We start from the raw sequence: 26,408 nt of genomic DNA, 5'->3' as shown, positions 1-26,408 counted from the left end.
GGCATAGTGTGATCTAGATGCACTTAGAGAGGTAGAGTTCCCTACTCCTTGTGCATCTCTAGGTGTGTTCAACTTACTTCCTCTAACTGCATTGTCCCACCTTGACATGCCAACAGAGGCTACACAGCAAAACATTGAAATAATTTGTTTTCCTATTCTTCTCTCCCTTAGATTTTTCCCTCACTAGAGCCAGGATTGTTTTTGACCACCCTATACAGTAGCTATGCTAGCTAGTCATCATCATTACCACTGTGCCTGTGGAAAATCCTTATTGCAGCTAGCTTTAGATATGGGTCCGACCACCATTAATCAAATAATGTTTTATAAATCAGGGTTATTTTAGATGACACCTAGCTATATAGTTAGCTTGCAATATAGTTAGCTTGCTAACTATAGCTACTGAAACAGATTGAGCTAGCTTATGCAAACACCTTTTTTTTGTTATGACTAGCACTGTAGGTGCACGAGACAACTTTACCAGCATCATAGCATACATATCAATTAATCGTTTTGACATGTAATACATGTGAGTGTAATCAATGTGTAATAACTACGTAAAAAATGTATGAAGGTGTTAAATTATTAAGTTGATGTGCAGTCATATTCAGGTCCTGATTGTTCAACAAGCACGTCAGATAGTGTTATCTACTGGTCATTGTTTTATTTTTTGACACGCAAAGACCCAAACGGCGTTCCATAGAAATCCGGGTTGAGAATGAAATGACTGGTAAATGGCGACATATGTAAATGCCAGCAAAATACCTTTTTGGTCAGTGTGTGTGTAAGCTTTATTTAACGAGGCAAGTCAGTTAAGAACAAATCCTTATTTACAATGATGGCCTACCCTGGCCAAACCCGGACGAAGCTGGGTTTTGACATACCCCAAATCACGGCCGGATGTGATACAGCCTGGATTCGAATCAGGGACTGTAGTGATGCCTCTTGCACTGGGATGCCATGCCTTAGACCGCTGCGTCCATGTGTGTCGTATCTATTTAACTGTCGTAGAATGCTTAAAGGGCCGCTAAAATGTAAAAGGAAAATATTAGATATCGGTATAGGCCAAAAATGTCATAACGGTGCATCACTAATAATAAATACTGCTTTTATGTCATACAAGCAAGCCAAACCTGTTAGTCCAAATGTGCACTTCACATTTCCATATCATAAAACTCACATAATATACAGTGCCCACGTTTAGGAAGACTATGCTTGATGTTCAGTTAAAAGATGATATCTGAACGCGCTAGTGACTATTCTATGTGCACCAAAATTACAATATGCTTCTCTGAATTGCCCTGTGAAAGTCTAAGATAATATATTGTAACTATGATAGCCATGTTGGCAATAGAACATGCTTTCAAATGATGCAGACCTGACCAGATTGCATTTTACAATGGACCGTTTTTGGAATGTGGAAAGAACAGCAATTGTGTAAAAGAAGGGATGCAGGGCTGCATTCCAAAGATGATAACTACAACTCTGCTTGCTCTAGTTCTTCATCAGCTCAGCAAGGAGAGCTCAAATTTAGACCTTATTAGTTGAAGACTCTTCTTTGAGTCATAAAAGTGCATTGAAATGTTCAGATTTCGTTATGGATAAATGACTGCAGCAGAAACACCGCCCAACCATCTTCCTCTCACAGTGGATAGACCGCCATAGGTTTTCCTTCAGGGGAAATGTCTACCTTGTTATTGTAGAGCAAAAAAGGGTAGCCTTAAATCGCTTGCGATTAAAAATAACATATTGCCTAGAAGTTGGAATGATACTGTAATCTCGTTTTCAGGTTAGCAATGAGCAATTGTAATGTCATCGACATTGGCAGTTTCCCTGCTGTATTCGAGAGTGAGTGGAAGAAGAATCTAAAAAAAAAAAAAAGATCTTGAATTTATCAAAAATGAAACTACGTGAGCTCCAAAATTGAAAAGTTTTGTTGGTGTTTTGGCGATGTACATCATTTGAAATGATACAATGACTATGAAGGTTCAGGTGCAGACAGTCAGCTTGAATTTGACGGTATTTTCATTCATATCGGGTGAACCGCTTAGAAATTAAAGCACTTTTTGTAGATAGTCTCTCTCCCATGTGCTTAGCTCCAACCCATTTGTTTTCCATCCTGAAAAACTCCCCAGTCGTTGCTGATGTCAAGCATACCCATACCATGATACAGCCACCACCATGCCTGAAAATAAGGAGGCAGTTACTCAGTGATGTGTTGCGAAGTATATTCCTTTGAAGTAATGTTTTGCAGTACTACTTTCAGTGCCTTGTTGCATACAATGCGTGTTTTGGAATATTTTTATTCTGTATATTTTTGTTCCTTAATTAAGGTCATTATTGTAGAGTCAGTACATTGTTGTTGATCCATCCTCAGTTTTCTCCCATCAGTCATCGAACTCTGTAGCTGTTTAAAAATCACTGATGGTGACATCCATAACACCATGCCCAAACTAGACGCGTGCAAATTGATTTTGTGCCCCCCACACCAAACGCGATCACAACACGCAGGTTGAAATATCAAAACAAGCTCTGAATCAATTCTATTCATTTGGGGACAGGTTGAAAAGCACCTAAACACTTATGGCAATTTATAGCTAGCTAGCTTGCACTTGCTAGCTAATTTGTCCTATTTAGCTAGCTTGCTGTTGCTTGCCAATTTGTCCTGGGATATAAACGTTGAGTTGTTATTTTAACTGAAATGCACAAGGTCCTCTACTCTGACAATTAATACACACATAAAATGGTCAACCAAATAATTTCTAGTCATCTCTCCTCCTTCCAAGCCTTTTCTTGTTTCGACTTTATATTGTGATTGGCATCTAACTTTCGTTTGTTTACCTCTGAAGTGAGAGGCATGTTAAACTCTGTTTTCAGTGAGCCAGGACAGGTCTGGGAGACAGTCAGAAACTGATGGTGGAGGAGCCCCAGGATTAAAAGCCTTAAGCTCTTTAGCATCTCTCAGTAATGGCAACATGACCTGGGCTCAGAATGAAGAGAGGAGTCAATCTCCACCTACACCTCCAGCAATCTAGATAATGGCCTTTTCTCATTCAGAAGCCATAGCCATTACACAAGATGAGAAGGTCTCTAAAAGACAGAAAAACATCCTTGCAGTGAATGACAGGCTTTTTTTAGGGAATTGTAATGAGAGCAAACACATTGGCCATGTCTGAATACCCATACTTACGTTCTAAATAGTAGGCATTTTGGTCACAGATACCTTTAAAAAAAGCTTGGCGTGGACCAGAAGTCAGTCAGTATCTGGTGTTACCACCATTTGCCTCATGCAGCATAGAGTTGATCAGGCTGTTGATTGTGGCCTGTGGAATGTAATCCCACTCCTCTTTAATGACTATGTGAAGTTGCTGGATATTGGCCGGAACTAGAATATGCTGTCAAACATGTCAATCCAGAGCATTCCAAACTTGCTCATTGGGAGCCGGTGACATTTTCAGCTTCCAGGAATTGTGTACAGATCTTTGTGACATGGGGCCATGCATAATCATGCTTAAAACCTCTTCAGTCTACGCTCTACTTTTTCGAACATTCTGTTAAAAATCGCGCAACATTTCAGCGCCCTGCTACTCATGCCAGGAATATAGTATATGCATATGATTAGTATGTGTGGATAGAAAACACTCAGACGTTTCTAAAACTGGTTAAATCACAGCTGTGACTTTTACAGAACATGCGTTTCATTGAAAAGTGCAGGAAAATCTGATCACTGAAAGTGGAAAAATATATCCATCCGCCGCTTCAACCCATTGTTATGGGCGAAAGACGATGTCAACAGTCTTGTCATTTGCCTAGGATTTGTTTCTTGGGCAAACGAACAAGAGACAGCCCATTTCTTCCGGTCTCCGACCGGATATTTTGGTTGAGAAATACACGGACAGTATTTCAAGACGGACCCCTATAGAAAACACTTTGTCTCGTGATTAATTTGATCGCTTATTAACGTTTACTAATACCTAAAGTTGCATTACAAAAGTATTTCGAAGTGTTTTGTGAAAGTTTATCGTCGACTTTTTGAATTTTAAAAAATGACGTTACGTTATGAAACGCTATTTTTTTCGTTTATCACACAGTCTTCATAGATCGATATCTAGGCTATATATGGACCGATTTAATCGAAAAAAAGACCCAATAGTGATTATGGGACATCTAGGAGTGCCAACAAAGATGATGGTCAAAGGTAATGAATGTTTTATATTTTATTTGTGCGGTTTGTGTAGCGCCGACTATGCTAATTATTTTGTTTACGTCCCCTGCGGGTCTTTTGGGGTATTACATGCTATCAGATAATAGCTTCTCATGCTTTCGCCGAAAAGCATTTAAAAAATCTGACTTGTTGCCTGGATTCACAACGAGTGTAGCTTTAATTCAATACCCTGCATGTGTATTTTAATGAACTTTTGAGTTTTAACTAATACTATTAGCATTTAGCGTAGCGCATTTGCATTTCCAGAGCTCTAGATGAGACGCCTGCATGCCAGGTAGGAGCAAGTGGTTAAACATGAGATGATGGCAGCGGATAAGTGATAAGACAATGGCAGTTTATGCCTGCCCATACCATAACCCCACCATGAGACACTCTATTCACAACGTTGACATCAGCAAACCACTCGCCCACACGACACAATACGCGTGGTCTGCATTTGTGAAACCAGTTGGACATAATAACAAATTCTCTAAAATGACATTGGAGGCAGCTTATGGTATAGAAATTAACACTAAATTATTTGGCAACAGCTCTGGTTGACATTCCTGTGGTTGGCATGCCAATTGCATGCTCCCTCAACTTGAGATCTGTGGCAGTGTGTTGTGTGACAAAACATTTCAGAGTGGACTATTGTCCCCAGCACAAGGTGTTATGCAGGTGAGTGAGGACCCAAAAGCGGTTTAACAGAAACAGAGTCTTTTAATGTTCAAACACAGGGAAAACATAAATCCTCTTCAGATGTATCGGTTGACTAGTCCCCTTCTAGCAGCAGAGGAGAATAGCAGGGCTAGCGGCAACAGACTGCAGGTCCCTCCGGGTAGGCGCGGGCCGTAGAGGACAGAGGCACCTGATCAAGTGCAGCATCTAATGAAGAGGCAGATTACGTCAGGACAGGACAACGGCGAAGCAAACGAGAATCCGACAAAGACAGAAGCAGAAACAGAGAGAGAAATAGAGACCTAATGAGAGGGAAAAGAGGGAACAGGTGTGAGAGAGTAAACGAGGTCGTCAGAGGAGAATGAGGGACAGCTGGGAGAAGGAAAGGGACCATAGAGAGAGAGAGAGAGATAGAGGGAGAGAAGGTAACCTAATACGACCAGCAGGGGGAAACGAAGAGAAGAGAAAGAACAGGAACAAGACATAACATGACAATACATGACACAAGGTGCACCCGTGCAATGATCATACTGTTTAATCAGCTTCTTGATATGTCACAGAAGAGAAATGCTCACTAACAGGGATGTAAACAAATCTGTGCACAACATTTTAGAGAAATATGTTTTTGTGCATATGGAAAACTTCTAGGATCTTTTATTTCAGCTCATGAAACATGGGACCAACACTTTACATGTTGCGTTTATATTTTTGTTCAGTGTACAAAGTATTGACACAGAGGTGTGAATACTTATGTAAATTATGCATTTCTGTACGTAATTTTTTTTAACAATTTCACTTTGTGTGTAACAGAGAGAATCGATTTAATCCATTTTGATTTCAGGCTGTAACAAAATGTGGAATAAGTCATAGAGAACGACCGATAATCGTCCAGGCTGATATATCGGGACGATATTTGCATTTAATTGATATTAGATAGCTAGCTACGTTTGGGTAGTAGCTCCTAACGTTAGCTGGTTATCATTTTGAACATGCATCATTTCTCAGCAACAAGCCATCGGACTTGCGGTGTAACGTTAGCCATTTACTGTTGTGCTGATCTGATCAGCTGCAATCGTATCTGTGAATTGACAGCTGATAGTCAGATTACATTTTTGTAATAGGGAATGCCTAAATAAAAAGGTTAGCAATAGGTTTAGCCATCTAACAATCTTAACCTATTGCGACTCTAGGGGCTGTATTTTCATTTTTGGAAACGTTCCCGTTTTAAAACGGGATATTTTGTCAGGACAAGATGCTAGAATATGCATATAATAGACAGTTTTGGATAGAAAACACTAACGTTTCCAAAACTGTAAAGATATTGTCTGTGAGTATAACAGAACTGATGTTGCAGGCAAAAGCGTGAGAAAAATCCAATCCGGAAGTGCCCCAGGTTTTGAAAGCGCTGCGTTCCAATGAGTCCCTATTCAGCTGTGAACGTGCCATCAGGTGTCTACAGCATTGTAACGTAGTTTTACGCATTTCTGCTGAAGAATAGCCGTAGGCGGCCACATTGCGTAAGTGGTCACATGGTGGCTCCGAGAGAGATTCTCGCGTAAAATACAGAGGTAGCCATTACTCCAATCCGTCCTACTGAAAAACAAATTGGCCCGACGGATATATTATCGAATAGATATTAGAAAAACACCTTGAGGATTGATTCTAAACAACGTTTGCCATGTTTCTGTCAATATTATGGAGCTAATTTGGAATATTTTTCGCCGTTTTCGAGACTGCAATTTCCGGTCGATTTCTCAGCCAAACGTGAAGAACAAATGGAGCTATTTCGCCTACACAAATAATATTTTGGGAAAAAATGAACTTTGGCTATCTACCTGGGAGTCTCGTGAGTGAAAACAACCGAAGTTCAAAGGTAAACTATTTAATTTGATTGCTTTTCTGATTTGTGACAAGGTTGCCTGCTGCTAGCAAGGCATTATACTATGCTAGCCTATCTATAAACTTACACAAATGCTTGCCTAGCTTTGGCTGTAAAGCATATTTTGAAAATCTGAGATGACAGGGTGATTAACAAAAGGTTAAGCTGTGTCTCAATATATTTCATTTGTGATTTTCATGAATAGGAATATTTTCTGGGATATTTATGTCCGTTGCGTTATGCTAATTAGTGTCAGGCGATGATTCCGCTCCCGGATCCGGGATGGGGAGTCACATGTCTGTGGATGAAGAAAGCTGTAGTTCAGCATGTGTGTGTTGTCACTTCACAAACTATAGGAAGATTCGAGTCATTCATCATCTTTTTTCCTACGCTCACTCTCGTTAGATATTATGCACATTTATGTCTTGGTAAGAAAATGTCATCGCTATTGAGCTAGCTCTTATAGTAGCAGTAAAAGACACCAAGCGATATGAGTGATGAGATGTGAGGAGATGTGAAAGGGAACAGAGTATAGTGTCTGTGACTCATTAATTGTGAAGACTTATTTTATCAAATCAATTCTCTATGTAATTATTAAGTGATTAAACTAAATCATGTACACTTCAATTAACGAGGAAGTCGGGGCACCACGGGAAGTCTATTTCCAGAATTGACTTTATGAATCAACGATATACAAATTGGCTTAATTATTTATTTACTGACTAATCAAATCACAAAATGACATAAACAATATAGTTATTTGTTACAAACAAAATGCATTGATAAGTCCCTGGTGGGCTAAACCAGCATGTCGGCTTGGTAGACAATGGAAAGGGGTAGGGACAGATAAAAAGCAGGAAAGACTAAATGGATTCACTACACACAGCAGATAATTATATTAATTGAAATACTAATCCTTTGCACATGAACGGACAATAATTAAAAAATAACTGCAATGTATATATTTACGTCCGTATGTCGTTGTCTTCTCTGTTAGAATCGCCAGTCCGTCTGCTGGAGAGTCAGTTCATCAGGGAGTCTCTGGTTAACTTCCCCAGAAGTCACAATGTCTTTCGTAGTTGTCGCTTTCTCAGCGGCTCTGGATAGCGTCTGATGTAATGGATACATCATGCATACAGATGGCCGTTGCATAGAATAGATGCTTCCGCGGTTGCCAGTATTCTCGTACTAGACTCATGTATTATATGTCTAGGATTTGCTCTCATTCTGTAGTGATCGATAGTCTCAGCAGTTTTAACCATTTCCAGCTGTGTAGTCAACACTGTATTGTCTCCATTGCCTATTGAGTTGTAGTTCTTAACTTCTTGATGCACCCATCCCGTTAGCGGGATAATTTTTCATTAACAACCACTGAATTGCACAGCGCCAAATTAAAATTAAATTACTAAAAATATTACATTTTCATGAAATCACAAGTGCAATATAGCAAAACACAGCTTTGCTTGTTGTTAATCCACCTGGCGTGTCAGATTTCAATAAAGCTTTTCGGCGAAAGCATAACAAGCGTTTATGTAAGAACATCTCTCTCAGTAGACAAAATATTACAAACAGCCAAGTAGATTTCTGACTTTCGTGACGAAAGCAATAAATTAAATCGCTTAGCTTTGATGATCTTCGGATGTTTGCACTCACGAGACTCCCAATTACATAATAAATGTTCCTTTTTGTTCCATAAAGAAATCCACAGGCTCGAGCGGGCATGACATCGCAGATGAAAATTCCAAATAGTATCAGTAAAGTGCATAGAAAGATGTCAAATGTTTTTCATAATCAAAAACTCAGGTTGTTTTTACAATATATAAATCGATAATGTCAACTGGAATGTAGCTTCTTCCATAGGTGAGAAAGAAAATGGCTGTTGCGCATGAAAAACTCTGCTGGCACCCAGCCATCCACTGACACGATGGGTTCTCTCGCTCATTTTTCTAAATAAAAGCCTGAAACTATGTCTAAAGACTGTTCACAGCTTGAGGAAGCCATAGGAAAAGGAATCTGGTTGATATCCCTTTAAATGGAGGTAAGGCATCCAATGGAACAGAGCTTTCAGGAAAAACAGCATTTCCTTGTTGGATTGTCCTCAGGTTTTCGCCTGCAATATCAGTTCTGTTATACTCACAGATGATATTTTGACAGTTTTGGAAACTTTAGAGTGGTTTCTATCCTAATCTGACAATTATATGCGTATTCTAGTTTCTGGGCCTAAGAAATAGTCCATTTCAAATGTTTTCTTAAAAGCTAAAAATTAAAACACTGCCCCCTACTCTCAAGAAGTTAACCATTTCACATGTAGCATCAGCTCCATATTTTCTGGTCTAATGGTCTATAGAATTGTAGCCATTCCAACATGGGTACTCTGTCCTGGCGTTCTCTGACTTAATGTAAATTTTGTAGGAAGTGGTTTTATACTCTGGAAAAAAAGGCGATTCCATGATGCCTGATGTAATGTCTGGCCTCACAGGGGTGTGGTCACTGACTAGTTAAAACTTTACATCTTAACAAATACGTCATTTAGAGGCCAACATCACATTACATCTTCTCACAAATAGTTTCATATTTACTCATAAATTTTATCCAACATCAAGATGTAAACCTGACAGCTGAGAAATGTACACTTTAAGAGACAGTTACCAAATGAAACACACTCGACACGACTGTCCCTTAAGTGTCCATACCATTGCCATATTCTCAAAAATAGATATATTGTTTAATTATTAAAGCTTTTGATGGCCAAGGGTCTCTGTGTTCCACAGTTTACATTCCAATCTCGAACACTACAGGCACAGAGGCAGCGTATTTTATGACCACCATAAAAAAAAAACAGTTGACTTCCCGCTCTGCCCCTCAGAGAGCACGCTGTAGAGCGGACCCACTGTAACCTGATCCTTCAGATCTTCACAGGAGAGTTATGACAAGAGTTACAGCCTCGCTCTATCCAATCGCAGCAGTAGGATCTATCTACATATACCTACAGTGGGGCAAAAAAGTATTTAGTCAGCCACCAATTGTGCAAGTTCTCACACTTAAAAAGATGAGAGGCCTGTAATTTTCATCATAGGTACACTTCAACAACGACAGACAAACTTAGGGGGAAAAATTCCAGGAAATCACATTGTAGGATTTTTTATGAATTTGCAAATTATGGTGGAAAATAAGTATTTGGTCACCTACAAACAAGCAAGATTTCTGGCTCTCACAGACCTGTAACTTCTTCTTTAAGAGGCTCCTCTGTCCTCCACTCGTTACCTGTATTAATGGCACCTGTTTGAACTTGTTATCATTTACATTTACATTACATTATCAATATAAAAGACACATGTCCACAACCTCAAACAGTCACACTCCAAACTCCACTATGGCCAAGACCAAAGAGCTGTCAAAGGACACCAGAAACAAAATTGTAGACCTGCACCACGCTGGGAAGACTGAATCTGCAATAGGTAAGCAGCTTGGTTTGAAGAAATCAACTGTGGGAGCAATTATTAGGAAATGGAAGACATACAAGACCACTGATAATCTCCCTCGATCTGGGGCTCCACGCAAGATCTCACCCCGTGGGGTCAAAATGATCACAAGAACGGTGAGCAAAAATCCCAGAACCACATGGGGGGACCTAGTGAATGACCTGCAGAGAGCTGGGACCAAAGTAACAAAGCCTACCATCAGTAACACACTACCTCAAATCCTGCAGTGCCAAACGTGTCCCCCTGCTTAAGCCAGTACCTGTCCAGGCCAGTCTGAAGTTTGCTAGAGAGCATTTGGATGATCCAGAAGAAGATTGGGAGAATGACATATGGTCAGATGAAACAATAATATAACTTTTGGTAAAAACTCAACTTGTCGTGTTTGGAGGACAAAGAATGCTGAAATACATCCAAAGAACACCATACCTACAGTGAAGCATAGGGGTGGAAACATGATTTGGGGCTGTTTTTCTGCAAAGGGACCAGGACGACTGATCTGTGTAAAGGAAAGAATGAATGGGGCCATGTATCGTGAGATTGAGTGAAAACCTCCTTCCATCAGCAAGGGCATTGAAAATGAAATGAGGCTGGGTCTTTCAGCATGACAATGATGCCAAACACACCACCCGGACAACGAAGGAGTGGCTTCATAAGAAGCATTTCAAGGTCCTGGATTGGCCTAGTCAGTCTCCAGATCTTATCCCCACAGAAAATATTTGGAGGGAGTTGAAAGTCCTTGTTGCCTAGCAACAGCCCCAAAACATCACTGCTCTAGAGGATATCTGCATGGAGGACTGGGCAAAAATACCAGCAAGTGTGTGAAAACCTTGTGAAGACTTACAGAAAACGTTTGACCTCTGTCATTGCCAACAAAGGGTATATAACAAAGTATTGAGATTAACTTTTGTTATAGACCAAATAATTATTTTCCACCATAATTTGCAAATAAATCCTACAATGTATTTTCTGGAATTTTTTTCCCTCATTTTGTCTGTCTTAGTTGAAGTGTACCTATGATGAAAATTACAGGCCTCTCATCTTTTTAAGTGGGAGAACTTGCACAATTGGTGGCTGACTAAATACTTTTTTGCCCCACTGTGTGTGTGTGTGTGTGTGTGTGTGTGTGTGTGTGTGTGTGTGTGTGTGTGTGTGTGTGTGTGTGTGTGTGTGTGTGTGTGTGTGTGTGTGTGTGTGTGTGTGTGTGTGTGTGTGTGTGTGTGTGTGTGTGTGTGTGTGTGTGTGTGGCCATTAGCGATGCTAATGATAGTCTAACAGTTTTCTGGTAGATGGAAAGGCAATTAAAAGGGGAACTATAAAGTAGCCTGCTTACCTGGCAAAATCATGATTATTTGCATCAACCCAGTGGGCTTTGTATTTATTTATAAAAATATATATATCTCACAAGTGTGCTACAGAAACACCACAAGTCAAACAAAAAAACTGTCTGGCTGGTGCACACATGAATAAAAGGGTAGCTACACAGAAAAAAAAAACATTTTCCCAGACCTAAAAAATGGACCCCTGATGTGGTTTTAACATAGTTGCTTTTGTATTAAATAACATATTGAGAGCAAAAATCTGAAAAGTGAGGGAAATCAAATTCCTACTCCCTGCTTTTTTTTGTGGTATCAAGTATGGTATTTATTATCATCTTAATTTTTTTATTCTGCCCATTTCAGTATTTCACAGAAAAGAACACATGGGACTTTGAAATCTGCTATAAATACATGTTGCACTTTATTTGAACAGTCTCTTTCCTTTGCGGTTACAGTAAATATATCCAAATAAGAACACACGGGCATGCTAATGTAAAAGATGGCTAGTCATTATTAGCCTGGTCCTGTATGGAATGCAGGTACATTATCGGACACAGGCCAGGTCATTACCAATTATTTAAAAATATATTTATTTAAAAATTGGTGCGACCAAATCATGTGCTGGTGCCACCAACTGAAAATATGGGAAAAGTTAATGTAGAACCCTGAGAAAGCATAAAAAGGACTAGGCCTACACCTTGAATAGTAAGTCTATATAGCCTAGCATAATCAAATAGGCCTACCTGCTGATCCAGCTAGAATTCTAGGGGCCATTTGAGCCTACTGAAGAAATGACCACCATGGTGATAGAAACAAAACTCTTGTACGTACAGTCACACCTCATCATCCACAGATGGACCACAAACATCACATATTTGTATTAAATACACCAAACTACGTACGTTCAGTGCTTAAATGCACTGGGTGCCGTGCCTAGCAACACTTCCTAGAAAAGCAGCCATCCGGCGAGAGACAAAAACAAGCATAAAGTGGGCATGCGGGGAAAATGACCTTTGCCATCCTTGGTAAAAGCAGTAAGGCAGGGGTGTCAAACCCAATCCATAGAGGGCAGAGTGTCTGTTTGTATTTGGCTTCTTTCAAAGTGTAAAATTAAGACCTAAACAACCAGGTGAGTTTCTTACTAGTCAGTGAACTTTATTCATCAATTAAGTACAAACGAGGAGTGAAAGCTTGCAGACACTCAGCCATCTGTTGAATGAGTTTGACACATGTGCAATCGGTAATAGATTACCCATGCAGATGCCCCCATTTACACCCTAGTATGCCATCCCCAGTTGGGATAGTTTTCCTCCACAGTGAAAGTATCAATGAGCTTATAGCTCCCTTGGGGTAGAAAAGCAAGCAGACGGAAAAACCACAGGCATGTTATTTAATACTGCACTCCTTCTGTGACCTTGGAAGTGCCCACTCCCTACAACAACACACACACACACACACACACACACACACACACACACGAGAAAACATGGGCACACACAGAGTACAAACGAATGCTGCCTTCTGTACTGGATCAACTAAACATGATTTGTTAGAAGACAAACTGTATTGAAGTTCACATGCACCCAATTTCGATGATATGATTATTTTGCCAATGTTGGGACATTTCCCATCATGATAAGGAGAGACAGAAACAGTGAGGAGATGAAAAAGCACAAGTTGAGAGAGAGGCAGATAGCCATAATAATCTGACCATCTATTAATACTACATGACTTTGGGTCAAATTGGAAAGGCTACCCAAAGTTCACTTAATATCGTGATAAGTAGTATTCCACTCTGATTGACAGGCAAAACACACCTGCAGCCATGGGAGAAAAACCTGAATATCGACTTACAGTGCATTCATAAAGTATTCAGACCCCTTGACTTTTTATGTTTCAGCATTATTCTAAAAAGGATTAAATGAATAAAATCCACAATCTACACACACTACCCTATAATGACAAAGTGTAAGATGGTTTAGACATTTAGGCAAATGTACAAATAAAAAAAAACTGAAATAGCTTAATTACATAAGTATTCAGACCCTTTGCTATAAGACTTGAAATTGAGTGCAGATGCAGCCGATTTCTATTGATCGTCCTTGAGATGTTTCAACAAATGAGTCCATTTATGGTCAATTAAATTGATTGAATAGGATAAGGAAAGGCTCACACCTGTCTATAAAAAGGTCCCATAGTTGAGTGTTCATGTCTGAGCAGAAACCAAGCCATGAGGTCAAAGGATGAGATCTAGGGAAGGGTACCAAAATAATTCTGCATCATTGAAGGTCTCCAAGAGTCAGTGGCCTCCATCACTCCTAAATGGAAGAAGTTTGGAATCTCCAAGGCTCTTCCTAGAGCCGGCCGCCCAGCCAAACTGAGCAATAGGGGGAGAAGGGCCTTGGTCAGGGAGGTTACAGAGCACCCGATGGTCACTCTGACAGAGTTCATCTGTGGAGATGGTCCTTCTAGAAGGTTCTCCCATCAGGCCTTTATGGAGAGTGGCCAGACAGAAGCCACTCCGTAAAAGACACGACAGCCCGCTTGGAGTTTGCCAAAAGGCACCTAAAGACACTCAGACCATGAGAAACAAGATTCTCTGGTCTGATGAAAACAAGATTGAACTATTTGGCCTGAAAGCCAAGCTTAACCTCTGGATGAGGCCTGGCACCATCCCTATGGTGAAACATGGTGGTGTCTGCATCATGCTGTGGGGATGTTTTTCAGTGACATTGACAGGGAGACTAGTCAGGATCGAGGGAAAGATGAACGGAGCAAAGTACAAAGAGATCCTTGATGAAAACTTGCTCCAGAATGCTCAGGACCTCAGAATGGAGTAAAGGTTCACCTTCCAACAGGACAGCAACTCTAAGCACACAGTCAAGACACGCAGGAGTGGCTTCGGGACAAGTCTCTGAATGTCCTTGAGTGGCCCAGACAGAGCACGGACATGAACCCGATCGAACATCTGGAGACCTGAAAATAGCTGTGCAGTGACGCTCCCTGCCAAAGGTACTTCAACAGAGTCTGAATACTTATGTAAATGTGATATTTACAGGGGGGGGGGGGTTCTTGAAATATGCTAACATTTCATAAAACCTTTTTTGGCTTTGTCATTATGGGGAATTGTGTGTAGATTGATGAAGAAAAACATTTATTTAATCAATTTCAGAATAAGGTTGTAACTCATTAAAATGTGAATAAAGTCAAGGGGTCTCAATACTTTCCAAATGCACTATATAAAGTCCACAGAAGACTACTACTGAAGGACAAAAATACTACTAGAAACTATTAGTTTCTCTTTTATCTGTGGATTAAAATGTCAAAATGGGTAAAGATTCAACAACGTCCTTGAACGTTGATGGCGCCGGAGGAGATGGCTACTGTTTTACGGGCTACTAACAAATTGTGCTATTGTGTGTTTTTTCACATTATTTGTAACTTATTTTGTACATAATGTTTCTTCTACCGTCTAATATGGCTGACATCAGGTCAGCGATTACTCACCTCGTACTGGATGAAGATGTTTTCTTTAACGAGTCGGATGCGAACGATTTACTTCAGACACCCAACAATGCCCAAATCCCCATCATTTACATGAAGAAGAGACTGAGATATCAGGGATGTAAGTCGGTGTGCCTTGTAAGGATCCGACGGTGAGTGAATAATCACCCTCTACCATCAGTCCTATTAGCCAACGTGCAATCATTGGACAACAAAACGGAAAAGATCCGATCAAGACTATTCTACCAACGGGACATTAAAAACTGTATTCCCTTATGTTTCACCAAGTTGTGGCTGAACAACGACATTGATATCATACAGATGGCTGGGTTTTCGGTCCATCGGCAAGATAGAACAGCTGCCTCCGGTAAGACATGGGGTGGTGGTCTGTGTCCACTTGTAAATAACAGCTGGTGCACAAAATTGAAGGAAGTCTCGAGGTTTTGCTCGCCTGAGGTAGAGTATCTCATACGATGTAGACCACATTATTTACCAAGAGAGTTTATCTATATTTTTCGTAGCTGTCTATTTACCACCACAAACCGATGCTGGCACTAAGACAGCACTCAACGAGCTGTATAAGGCCATAAGCAAACAAGAAAATGCTCATCCAGAGGTGGCGCTCCTAGTTGCTGGGGACTTTAATGCAGAGAAACTTAAATACATTATACCTCACTTCTACCAGCATGTTAAATGAGCAACCGGAGGGGAAAAAAAATAAACAACTCTAGACCACATTTACTCCACACACACATACAAAGCTCTCCAATTGGTAAATTTGACCAAAATCCTATCCTCTGATTCCTGCTTACAAGCAAAAACTAAAGCAGGAAGCACCAGTGACTCGGTCAATAAAAAAAAGTGGTCAGATGAAGCAGATGCTAAGCTACAGGACTGTTTAGCTAGCACAGACTGGGATATGTTCCGGAATTATTCCGATGGCATTGAGGAGTACACCACATCAGTCACTGGCTTCATAAATAAGTGCATCGATGACGTTGTTACCACAGTTACCGTACGCACATACCCCCAACCAGAAGCCAGGGATTACAGGCCACATCCGCAGAGAGCTATTCAGTTAAGAACCAATTCTTATTTACAATGACGGCCTACCAAAAGGCAAAATGCCTCCTTCAGGGTTGGGGGCTGGGATTAAAAATATAAATAATATAAAAATATAGGACAAAACACACATCACGACAAGAGAGACAACACCAAATAAAGAGACCTAAGACAAAAACATAGCATGGCAGCACAAAGGGCAAGGTAGAGACAACAATACATCACGTGAAGCAGCCTCAACTGTTAGTAAGAGTGTCCATGATTGAGTCTTTGAATGAATAGATTGAGATAAAACTGTCCAGTTTGAGTGTTCATTGCAGCTCGTTCCAGTCGCTAGCTGCAGCGAACTGAAAAGATGAGCGACCCAGGTATGTGTCTGCTTTGGGGATCTTTAACACTCAACAAAGAGCTGCAGTTAGTTTCAGAGTGGTGGCAAGGAATAAGTTAGCCCTAAATAATTTGAAAACTAAAAGCATAAAAAAAAAAAAAAAGTGTAATAAATTTGTGATAAATAATGTGGAAATTGAGGAAGTTGAGATGACTAAACTGCTTGGAGTAATCCTAGATTGTAAACTGTCATGGTCAAAACATATTGATGCAGTAGTAGCAAGGATGGGGAGAAGACTGTCTATAATAAAGCTATGCTCTGCCTTCTTGACAACACTATGAACAAGGCAGGTCCTACAGGCCCTAGTTTTGTCTCACCTTGACTACTGTTTAGCCGTGTGGTCAGGTGCCAGAAAAAATACTTAGTAAAATTGCAATTGGCTCAGAACAGGGCAGCAAGGCTGGCCCTTGGATGTACACAGAGAACTAATATTAAAAGTGGCTGAAAGTGGAGGATAGATTGGCTTCATCACTACTTTTATTTGTGAGAGGTATTGACATGTTGAGAGCTCCTAAAACTCATATGCAGATAACATCTGTTGGCTGAGTAGCACACAGGTTTTTAGCAAATTCCACATCAAGTAACTGACGCAAGCTGTAAAATTAGATTTAAAAAACAGATAAACAACATATGGACAGCGGGGACTGCGAAGCAACACAAACATTGACACAGACACACGCACACACTTAGTACAGTAGATACATGGTAGTGGTGGAGTAGGGGCCTGAGGGCACACAGTGTGTTGTGAAATCTGTGAATGTATTGTAAGATTTTTGAAATTGTATAAACTGCCTTAATTTTGCTGGACCCCAGGAAGAGTAACTGTTGCTTTGGCAGCAGTTAATAGGGATCCACAATAAATACAAACAGAATGTGACTGGCTGAACAGGTGTTGTATGTGAAGGATGAGGGCTGCAGTAGATATCTCAGAGAGGGGAATGAGGCCTAAGAGGATTTTATAAATAAGCATCAACCAGTGGGTCGTGCAACGGGTATACAGAGATGACCCGTTTACGGAGGAGTTTAGAGTGCAGTGACGTGTCCAATAATGAGCATTGGTGGCAAATCTGATGGCCGAATGGTAAAGAACATCTAGCACTCAAGAGCACCCTTAACTGCTGATCTATAAATTACGTCTCCATAATCTAGCATGGGTAGGATGGTCATCTGAATCAGGGTTAGTTTGGTGGCTGGGGTGAAAGTGGAGCGATTACGATAGAGGAAACCAAGTCTAGATTTAACTTTAGCCTGCAGCTTTGATATGTGCTGGGAGAAGGAGAGTGTACCGTCCAGCCATACTCCCAAGTACTTGTATGAGGTGACTACCTCAAGCTCTAAACACACAGAGGTAGTAATCACACGTGGGGAGAGGGGCATTTTATTACCAAACCATATTACTTTTGTTTTGAGGTGTTCAGAACAGGGCTAAGGGCAGAGAAAGCTTGTTGGAAACTAAGAAAGCTTTGATGTAGAGCGTTTAAATCCGGGGAGGGGCCAGCTGAGTATAAGACTATCATCAGCATATAAATGGATAAGAGAGCTTCCTACTACCTGAGCTATGTTGTTTATGTAAATTGAAAGAGCGTAGGGCCTAGGATCAAGCCTTGGGGTACTCCCTTGGTGACAGGTAGTGGCTAAGACAGCAGATGTTCTGACTTTAAGCACTGCACTCTTTGAGGGGTAGTTATCAAACCAGGCCAAAGACCCCTCAGAGACAAATACACTCCTTAGCCGGCCCATAAGAATGGAATGGTCTACCGTATCAAAAGCTTTGGCCAAGTCAATAAAAATAGCAGCCCCACATTGCTTAGAATCAAGGGCTATGGTGACATCATTGAGGACCTTTAACTTCTTGGTGACAGGGGGCAGTATTTTCACATCCGGATGAAATGCATGACCAAAATAAACTACCGCTTCCACTGGATGTCACCAGTCTTTAGAAATTGGTTGAGGTTTTTCCTTTGTGTAATGAAGAAGTAGCATTTCAAGTAAATTTCTTGAATGGGGCATGTTTATTTAAGATGGTTAGGAAGGCATTTAAAAAAAATATCCAGGCATCCTCTACTGACGGGATGAGATCAATATCCTTCCAGGATACCCTGGCCAGGTCGATTAGAAAGGCCTGCTCGCTGAAGTGTTTCAGGGAGCATTTTACAGTGATGAGTGGAGGTAGTTTGACCGCTGACCCATTACGGATGCAGGCAATGAGGCAGTGATCGCTGAGATCTTGGTTGAAGACAGCAGAGGTGTATTTAGAGGGAAAGTTGGTTAGGATGATATCTATGAGGGTGCCCGTGTTTAAGGTTTGGGGAGGTACCTGGTAGGTTCATTGATAATTTGTGTGAGATTGAGGGCATCAAGTTTAGATTGTAGGATGGCTGGGGTGTTAAGCATGTTCCAGTTTAGGTCGCCTAGCAGCATGAGCTCTGAAGATAGATGGGTGGCAATCAGTTCACATATGGTGTCCAGAGCACAGCTGGGGGCAGAGGGTGGTCTATAGCAGGCGGCAACAGCGAGAGACTTGTTTTTAGAGAGGTGGATTTTTAAAAGTAGAAGTTCAAATTGTTTGGGTACAGACCTGGATAGGACAGAACTCTTTACGGAGGTGCTCCTCTCAGATAATAGCATCATTTGCTTTCGCCGAAAAGCCTTTTTGAAATCTGACACGTTGGCTGGATTCACAACATTTGGCATCTTACATGTGTGATTTCATGAAAGTTTGATTTTTATAGTAATTTATTTGAATTTGGCGCACTGCATTCTCTCTGGCTTTTGGCGTTAGCGTCCCACATATCCCAGAGAGGTTAAGTTTGCAGTGACACATCCATAACCTGAGCAGAGACCAGATTGCATACCAGAGAGAATAATATAGACATCATGAAAGCCAGTCAGTTGATTATTGACAAGTTTTTCCATCACTTCTGATAAACAGGGAAAAATAGAAATAGGCCTATAATTGTAAGTATCAGCTTAATCTCCCCCTTTATATAAAGGATGAACCATGGCTGCCTTCCAAGCAATGGGAACCTCCCTAGAAGGGAGAAGTTAAAAAGGTCAGAGATAGGCTTCGCGATGATGGGGTAGGACCCAAGTTTAGCCTCTTGAAACTAGGGGGCACTATTTTCATTTTTGAAAAAAAAAAAACATTCCCAAAGTAAAAGGGCCATTTTTCAGGACCAGATAATAGAATATGCATATAATTGACAGCTTAGGATAGAAAACACTAAAGTTTCCAAAACTGTAAAAATATTGTCTGTGAGTATAACAGAACTGATATTGCAGGCGAAAGCCTGAGAAAAATCCAATCAGGAAGTGACTTATTTAGAAACCTCTGCGTACCAATATATGCGTCCCTATTGAGCAGTGAAAAGGATATCAACCAGATTCCTTTTTATATGGCTTCCCTAATGTGTCTAGTGTCACAAGACATAGTTTCAGGCTTTTATTTTGAAAAATGAGCGTGAGCGACAACATTGCGTCAGTGGTCAGCTGGTGGCTCTCAGAGGAATTTGTGCATAATAGACAAATGCGGCCATTGTTTCTCTCACTCCTACTATAAGAAGCCAACTGGCCCGGTTGATATATTATTGAATAGATATTGGAAAAACACCTTGAGGATTGATTATAAAAAACGTTTGCCATGTTTGTCGATATTATGGATCTAATTTTTAATATTTTTCGGCGTTGTCGGATTTCTCAATCAGACTGAGGTATTTCAGCTATAAAAAATAATCTTTATGGAGCAAAATGAACATTTGCTGTCTAACTGGGAGTCTCGTCAGTAAAAGCATCTGAAGATCAAAGGTAAACGGTTAATTTGATTGCTTTTCTGATTTGTGACCAAGCTTCCTGCTGCTAGCTGGATATAATGCTATGCTAGGCCATCGACAAACTTACATGGTCTTGCTTTGGCTGTAAAGCATAATTTCAAAATCTGAGATGACAGGGTGATTAACAAAAGGTTAAGCTGTGTTTCACTATATCTCACTTGTGATTCCATGAATATTTTCTAGTAATATTTTTTATCCGGCTAATTAGTGTCAGTTGATGACAATTCTTCTGGATCCGGCATGGGTAGTTCTAAGAGGTTCCACATAACCTTAAGGGACATGGGCAGCTGTGTAGGAGGGTTTATTGTACAGATCTTTAACCGTTTTCCCAGAACTTCTTGGGGTTAGACCCACAGAGAGAACTGCTCCTTAAAGTAACTAACTTGGACCTTCCGGATAGCCTGAGTGCACTTATTTCTCATTTGTCTGAACGAGAGCCAGTCAACCAGAGTACACGTGTGCTGAGCCTTTCGCCAAATGCAATTCTTGAAGTGGAGTAACTCTGCAAGATCACGGTCGAACCAGGGGCAAAACCCAGTTTTAATTCTCATGGGGACGTGTTTAATTCTCTTTATGGGGGCGTGTTTGTTAACAATGCCGCTAATTTTTTTTTTTTTTTTTAAGTTCCAAGTATCTTTGACAGAGGGGATCAAGCTGATTCTATAACAATTTACAGAGGCCAGCTCATGAAGGAAGACTTGATCATTAAAGTTTTTTACCAAGTGTCTGTGACAAATCAGGCCAGCTCATTTTACTGAGCAGCCATTACGAACACAGGCTGTAAAACAGTGATCACTAAGGTCATTACAGAAAACACCAGACTGATACCTATCAGGATTATTTGTGAGGATAACGTCAAGGAGAGTAGCCTTTTCTGGGCGTTTGGAGTCATACATTGTGGGATTGGTAATAATCTGAGAAAGATTAGGTTTAGGACTTGGTCAGTTGGTTTAAGCATGTCTCAGTTTAGGTCACCTAGCAGGACAAATTCAGACTTAGTGTAAGGGGCCAGGAGAGAGCTTAGGGCAGGTAGGGTACATGCCGATGCTGATGGAGGACGAAAAACACACAGAGACAGTCAACGAAGAGCTATTTGAAAGTTTAATGCTTAAAACCTGCCAATCAAATTGTTTCGGGACAGACTTGGTGGGGACAACTGATCACTGAAGGTGATCCTTGGTAAAGATTGCCACTCTCCCACATTTGGAAGATCGGTCTTGCTGAAAAAGGTTATAATCAGAAAAGGTTAACATCAGGGGGGGTAGTATTGGGTAGCTTGGATGAAAAACGTGCTCAAATGAAACTGCCTGCTACTCAGCCGTAAAAGCTAGAATATGCATATGAATAGTACATTTGGATAGAAAACACTGAAGTTTCTAAAACTGTTTGAATGATGTCTGAGTATAACAGAACTCATATGGCAGGCAAAAACCTGAGAAAAAAAAACAACCAGGATGTGTGAAATCTGAGGTTTGTAGCTTTTCAACTAAGCCCCCATTGAAGATACAGTGGGATATTAGTTATGTTTCACTTCCCAAGGCTTCCACTAGATGTCCACAGTATTTAGAACCTGTTTTGATGATTCTACTCTAAAGGAGGGGCTCATAAGGGCTCTTTGAGTGAGTGGTCTGGCAGAGTGCCACAGCCTCGGTCTGGCACGCTCATGTGACAGGTAGCTACATTCCCCTTCATTTGTACAGACAGAGGAATTGTCCGGTTGGAACATTAATTAAGTTTTATGTTAAAAACATCCTAAAGATTGATTCCATACTTAGGTTGGCATGTTTCTACAGGCTGTAACGTAACTTTTTGAACTTTTTGTCCGACGTTCAGCGCGACCTGAACGCGCTTTGGATTTGTTTACCAAACGCCCTAACAAAAGAAGATATTTGGACATAACTGATGGACATTATCGAACAAACATTTATGGTGGAACTGGGATTCCTGAGAGTGCATTCTGATGAAAATCAAAGGCAAGTGAATATTTAAAATGCTTTTTCTGAGTAATGTTGACTACCCAATATGGCAGGTATCTTTTTGGCTGCTTTGTTGTCTAAAGGACGTACTCAGATTATTGCATGGTTTGCTTTCTCCATAAAGTTTTTTGAAATCTGACACAGAAGTTTAGATAATGTTCCATGTATAATAGTTGTATCGTTTATCTTTTTATTATGAGTATTTCTGTGAATTAATGTGGCTCTCTGCAAAATCACTGCATGTTTTAGAACTACTGAACATAACATGCCAATGTAAAATTAGATTTTTTGATATAAATATTAACTTTACCAAACAAAACATACATGTATTGTGTAACATGAAGACCTATGAGTGTCATCTGATGAAGATCATCAAAGGTTAGTGATTCATTTTATCTCTATTTCTGCTTTTTGTGACTCCTCTCTTTGGCTAGAAAAATGGCTGTGTTTTTCTGTGGCTTGGTGGTTACCTAACAATCGTTTGTGGTGCTTTCGCTGTAAATCCTTTTTGAAATCAGACACTGTGGCTGGATTAACGAGAATTTTATCTTTAAAATGGTGTAAAATACTTGCATGCTTGAGAAATTTTAATTAGATTTTTGTTGTTTTGAATTTGGCGCCCTGCACTTTCCCTGGCTGTTGCGGAGGAGGTTTCGCTAGTCCTAGACAGGTTAACCACGACTCAGTAATGACCAACACATCTGGATTGTAGCTGTGAATTCACACTTTCAATCCATTTTAGGTAGTAAGCTTCTAGTGTTAACGTGCAGAAAATAGTGAAGCAGATATCAACGCACAAGTCAGAATTGGGGCTTGCAACAGTGTATAAGGCCAGGGTGTACATGCACATTTCAAGATATCGTCAAAAGTAATTCAATCAAGGCACGGCCGAGGACAAGGAGAGCTCTGCAGTGTTGATATATGACATTTGAATGTGCATTACATGGCAACAAGATCATATTGTACAGCAATTTCATCAAGAAACATGAATACAAAGCTAGCGAGAGGTGGTTAGAGTAGGATGGGAGGCCAAAAGTCTGTGTAACCAATACAGAGTCGGAGTCCTGAGTGTGGGAACAAACATAGTCTGTCCCAAGGTTGGGCAGACAGCGAACAGATCGCCAAGTGGAATCCAAGCAGCAGTGCAGCAGGCAACGAGGGTAGGTGTCACATCCACTTGGGAGAAGCTTTTATTTCTGGAGATGATTTCTTGTAGAATATGGTCTCTAAACAGCTTCAAAGGCCTCTGGATTTGAGTGGGATAGCCTGCCCATTTGTTGGGCTCAAAGGCTTCGACATCTTTCATTTCACACCTCAGTGCTAATTGAAGTTGTATCTGGTCTGTCTCAGTTCCAGGTTCTCAGGAATTTGTTTGCCAGAACACCCTCTGTATAGCTTGGAAAAAGGAATCCTTGATATAATTATTCTTTCCAGGTTATTTTGTGCCAAATTAGGTTGTAGGTTTGGAGTTTTGATCTGGAGTGAAGGTTGTGTTGTGGAGGGTAGCATCCTGTATATGTCCCTGCAAAAGTTAACTATCTTAGCTCACATGCAGCTGTGTCTCTCAAAGCAGAGGGAGGGTCTACCTCTAAAGGTTGACCTTCCGCTTTCAAGGAGCGGGACTCTAACCCGAAAACTTAAGCTGTTCCGCTATGCCCTCCAACAAACAGGAAAAGCACCAATACGGGACTAAGATCGAATCGCACTACAATGGCTCCAACACTCGTCGGATGTGGCAGGGCTGGCAAACTATTACTGACTACAAAGGGAAGCAGTGACGCGAGCTGCCCAGTGACACAGGCCTACGCATGCATGCTGTTCCGGACGAACGTGTGATCACACTCTCCGTAGCCGATGTGAGTAAGACCTTTAAACGGGTCAATATTCACAAGACCGCAGGGCCAGACTAATAACAAGGATGTGTACTGCAAGCATGCACTGACCAACTCGCAAGGGTCTTCACTGACATTTTCAACCGGACTCTGACAGAGTCTATAATACCAACATGTTTCAAGCAGACCACCATAGTACCTGTGCCCAAAAACACCAAGGTAACCTGCCTAAATGACTACCGACCTGAAGCACCTACTTTTGTAGCCATGAAGTGCTTTGAAAGGCTAGTCATGGCTCACGTCAACACCATTATCCCAGAAACTCTAGACACACTCCAATTTGCATACCACCCCAACAGATCCACAGATGGTGCAATCTCTATTGCACTCCACACTGCCCTTTCCCACCTGGACAAAAGGAACACCTACGTGACAATGCTATTCATTGACTACAGGTCAGCATTCAACACCATAGTGCCCATGAAGCTCATCACTAAGCTAAGGACCCTGGGACTAAACACCACCCTCTACAACTGGATCCTGGACAACTGGGCCGACCCCAGGTGATAAGGGTACGTACAACAGATCTGCCACGCTGATCGTCAACACAGGGGACCCTCAGGGGTGCGTGCTCAGTCCCCTCCTGTACTCCCTGTTTACCAATGACTGCATGGCCAAGCACAACTCCAACAACATCATTAAGTTTGCCAACGACACAAAAGTGGTAGGCCTGATCAACAACGATGAGACAGCCTATAGGGAAGTGAGAGACAACCTCTCCCTCAATGTGATCAAGACAAAGGAGATGATTGTGGACTAGAGGGAAAAATAGGCCCGAGCACACACCCAATCTCATCGACGGAGCTGTAGTGGAGCAGGTTGTTCCTTAGTTTGTTGGTGATGTGGACACTATCTATCATGGTCCAAACACACCAAGGAAGTTATGAAAAGGGCACAACAACACCTATTCCCCTTCAGGAGACTGAAAATAAGTTAAATACAGCTGCACCATAGAGCATCCTGACTGGATGCATCACTGCCTGTATGGCAACTGCTCTGCCTCCAACTGCAAGGCACTGCAGAGGGTAGTGTGTATGGCCCAGTAAATCACTGGGCCTAGCTTCCTGCCATCCAGGACCTCTATACCAGGTGGTGTCAGAGGAAGGCCCCAAAAAAATTGCCAGACTCCAGCTACCCTAGTCATAGACTGTTCTCTCTGCTACCGCACGGCAAGCGGTACCGGAGCGCCAAGTCTAGGTCCAAAAGGCTTCTTAACAGCTTCTACCCCCAAGCCATAAGACTCCTGAACAGCTAATCAAATGGCTAGCCAGATTATTTGCATTGTCCCCCACCACCATTTTTACGCTGCTGCTACTCTCTGGTTATTATCTACACAGTCACTTTACCTGCATATTACCTCAAATATCTCAACTAACCTAACTGCACATTGACTCATTTTGTTACTTCAATTTATTTGAGTAAATACTTTAAACACTTTTTTTTCTTAAAACTGCATTTGGTTAAGGGCTTGGAAGTAAGCATTTCATTGTTGCATTCGGCACATGTGACAAATACAATTTGATATTGAAAAAAGGACCTTGTGTAGGCTAGGCTAAATGTGAGATTAATGCATGGCAATTGATACCGCACAACCACTGACAGGCTGCCGCTGCAGCTGCAGCTGCTAAACTGTTTGGGTGGCGAATGAATCAGTCGCCAGGCGAATGATGCCGGCTGAGCATGTGACGAAAACAGAAAACAGCTGTCAATGAGCAGATTAAACAGTTTTGCTACAACAACAGGAGGCCTAGCGGGCCTGGTGCCGACTGATCTTTTATATATAACTTGAGTAATACAGGCAAGAACAGGAGCGGAGAATTAGCAGAAATCTCAAGACATTGGTTGGCTTCTAACAAATGAAGAACTCTAGGGTTATATGAATATGGTGAAATGACAGCATAACTGATCATGTAATAGGTCTTGAGATTGCAAAGTGTAAAAAAAGGCTCAACTGCAGGTGTGATCCCACAAAATTCTATCTACTCTAAACATCTATCCAATATGTTCTAAAGAATATGCTCCCTTCAGTCACTCACTGTAATTGCTAAGCATGACTTATTCTATGCTACAATGTACTGGAGTGTGAGTCAGTGCAAACTAATGTTCCACACATACAACCAGTGGACTCTCAGCAGGTTCCCCGCAGCCTGGTTTCTAATATTAAAAAAACTCAACACAACAAACAAAACCCTGGGCTTCA

The 26,408-nt window shown here is 41.1% G+C and overlaps 1 protein-coding gene across 2 annotated transcripts in view; it reads right to left on the bottom strand.

Annotated features, from left to right (window-relative positions):
• The window catches only part of LOC123994854 (serine/threonine-protein phosphatase 2A 56 kDa regulatory subunit alpha isoform-like), a 120,072-nt gene that overhangs the window by 84,163 nt on the left and 9,501 nt on the right, over positions 1–26,408 (bottom strand). The gene's annotated exons all lie outside the window — the stretch shown is intronic.

Source organism: Oncorhynchus gorbuscha, linkage group LG14 (genome assembly GCF_021184085.1).
Source record: "Oncorhynchus gorbuscha isolate QuinsamMale2020 ecotype Even-year linkage group LG14, OgorEven_v1.0, whole genome shotgun sequence".
Taxonomy (NCBI): Eukaryota; Metazoa; Chordata; class Actinopteri; order Salmoniformes; family Salmonidae; genus Oncorhynchus; species Oncorhynchus gorbuscha.
The sequence above is the reverse complement of the archived record's forward strand: the minus strand, read 5'-3'. Positions and strand labels throughout refer to the sequence as shown.